This window comes from Ursus arctos, unplaced genomic scaffold, assembly GCF_023065955.2.
Source record: "Ursus arctos isolate Adak ecotype North America unplaced genomic scaffold, UrsArc2.0 scaffold_28, whole genome shotgun sequence".
NCBI classification, from domain to species: Eukaryota; Metazoa; Chordata; class Mammalia; order Carnivora; family Ursidae; genus Ursus; species Ursus arctos.
The window spans coordinates 34,307,421-34,310,567 of NW_026622963.1; positions in this window are offsets into that span (position 1 = coordinate 34,307,421).

Here is a 3,147-nt window from a genome sequence, read left to right on the forward strand (position 1 = left end):
ACACAAGGAGGACATTTCTAAGCTCAGCAGTGATTGTTGTTAAACCAAACCATGTAGGCTGTGAAATACCCATCATTAATCTCTTTCCTTCACTTATTTAGCAAACGTCAAGGACTTAAGTACCATCACTGTGCTAGGTACTAGGGAAAGGTGATGAATGAGAAATCCCGTTACCCGTCTTTATCAAGTTTTCACAGGAGGAATAACCCCATCTGTCTGGGAAGCTACAAGAGCCATCCAAGGGAGAACGAATAGGGTGGTTTCCTAGCTGATAGTAAGATCTGGGATTTGGGTTGTAGAAGATACCAGCTCTTTCTTCCCCCAAGTCTCAATTTAAGAAAAGAACTGACACTAAGTTTTGCAAAGCTTTCTTTTTTTTCTTTCTTTTCTTTCTTTCTTTCTTTCTTTTTTTTTTTTTACTCCTCTCTACCTGGTAGGCACACAAAATATCTTGGGAAAAAGGGACACAAGATCAGGCTGGACTCAGGATGGGAAATGACAGACCGTGGTCCTAGAAAGGTTGAGAGTCCTTCACTTCCTGAGCTGCTTGCCCGAGGCGGGTCTGCGGAGGCAGCGCGGGCTCGGCCTACATGGGCCTTCACGCAGCTCGGTGTGGGAAGGCATGGCCTTCCTCCCCAGAAGACCCCGGTCCCCTTGGCAGATCCATTTCCACCACGTCTTTGCTCTCAATTCAGTTACACCTGTGTCTCTGTAACAAAGGACATCTCCCCTAAATGTACATGCGTTTAGGGACTGAGGTTTTGTCCTCCGTTTGTTCGAAGTTCATGGGAACAGCCTTGGGACAGTTGAAATTTATAATAAGGAGCGCTTGCGTGGCTCAGTCGGTTAAGCGTCCGATTCTTGGTTTTGGCTCAGGTCATGATCTGCTCCGTGCTCAGCGGGGAGTCTGCTTCCCCTCTCCCTCTCCCTTTGCCACCCCCCTCCTCGCACACTCTCTCTCTAAAGTAAATCATAAATCTTTTTAAAAATGTATAGTAAATGGTAAAAAGAAAACAAAGAGCAACTGGTTTACCGTCAGCGAGGCCCCCATGCCCATCTCGGCAGGTCTTCTCCGAGACTTGCCCACTTCCCTCTCCTGAGCCCTACAGTGGCCACCTTGTACCCTTCAGCCCTTCTCCTCAGACTCAGCCAACTCCCAGGCCTGGCTCCCCCTTCCCAGAGAACCTCGAACCTGTCAGGTGTCAGGAACTTCCCTCAGCGTCCCAGCCTCAGAGCAACACACCTCTGTAGCAAGCCCCTCGCTTCCTTCCTCCAGGCTCAGCCTGGAGATGTGTGTTCCGGAGGTGTGGGGGGGTGGCATCTCTGCCTGTGTTAGCCTCCACTCCCTCCAGGGGCAGGGCCTTGCCCCCTCAGCCGTTTCCTCCCCCGGTTTCCAGTCTCCTCTACTGGCTTCGTCCCACAGCTTACGTGCTGCAGTCAGTCATTCCTGGAGCCTCGGACTCAGTATGTCCAGAAGCCACCTCCCTGCCTCCCTTGTGTCTCCTCTGTGAGCAGCACGGCCTCCCCAGCCTCACCCAACCCCAGACCTGGGAGTCATCCAAGACTCCTTCCTCCCTCGCCTCCCTCAGAGCCATTCAGGAATCCAGCCCTACAAATCCTGCCTCCCTATTAACATCTCCCAGCTCTCACCTCACCATCACCACCACCCCGGGCATAGTTCAGACCCTTGCAACCACAGTAGCCTCCAAATTCCCTCAAGCCCTGCCTCCCTCCACTTTATCCTCCAGATTGTAGTCGGCATGAGTGCTCAACACAGAACTGAACCTGTCACAACCCAGCTTATACGCCCTGGGGCTCCTCATCCCTACAGAGAGGCCATGGTCCTTAGAATGCAGATGAAGCCTTCCCAATGGGGCCTCTGTGAAACCTCTTTACTGCACCCCAATACCCTGACCATCCTTGTTCCCTGGCCGCTCCCCCTTGAATGTGCTCCACCGGGCCTTGCCTTGTCCTCACGCTGTTCCCCCTTCCTGGAATGCCTGGTCCATCTGGGGCATACTTGCACATCTCTGAAAACTCAGCCTGGGTATCCCCCCTCCGAGAAGCCTTCCCTGCACTTTTCTGGCAGACCTGACCTCCCCCCGTGCACTGTCCAACTTCAGAGCCTGGGACAAGATTCTGCCCCTCTGCCTTCTATTTGTTATGTTCACACCCAAACTCTGTCTCCAGCACCCGGTGCAGGGCCTGGTGTGTGACAGGAACTCAGTTTTTGCCAGCTGAGTTCTCTTCATGGGGATACACAGAAATGCAAGAGGCAGGTAGAGCCCAAAACTCTAAGCTGGAAAATGGACTCAGTCTCCCACACTTCCCTTTGGTAAGATGTTAAATGTAAGTTAGTTTTAACCTCAGTGCCTCTCACCTAAGTTATGATTTATTGGTATTGGTGGATGAAGTCCCAGCTGAAGACCTTTATAAAAACCAACTAACCAGAGCGTGCGGCTGGCTCCGTCGCTAGAGCACGCAATTCTTGATCTCGACGTTGTAAGTTCAAGCCCCATGTTGGGTATAAGGATTACTTAAGAAAGTAAAATCTTAAAAAAAAAAAAAAAAAAAAAAACCAACTAACCAGTACCCTAATGAAACAACTCATATTTTTGAAATTTCGCAGACATCAAAAGGCAGTGGAAAACTAGGCATCTTCTTTACTGTAACCGAGTCTAGCACACAATCTGTTCCTCTTCTTTCTGGGCAAGCAATGGAACTTGGAGACTGTATCTTACTCTCACCCCTTGGTCCCAGCACATTCATGTGACTATCTCCTGAGACAGCTCCCCTTGTTTCAATCTTTTTTTTTTTTTTTTTTTTTTTAGAAATACAACACACAGATAAGCATATGGAAGTGTAAGCTCATTGTACTTTTACAAACTCAACACGCCCGTGTAACCAGCACCCAGATCAAGAAACAACTTAGCCACATCCCAGAAGTCCTCCTCGGGTCCCCTCCCAGGCTGTGCTTTGTCCTCCTTCCCCTGTTCTCAAGTTGGGCGTAGTGGAGGGAGTGTTGGGAGCTGGACAGACCCGGTTCTAGACACTTAGGCCACTAACCACACCCTCACTTTTATAAGAGATTTTACAATTTGAGGCAGGTAATAACAAGACTTCTTTTTTCCATGGAATTTTACTTCC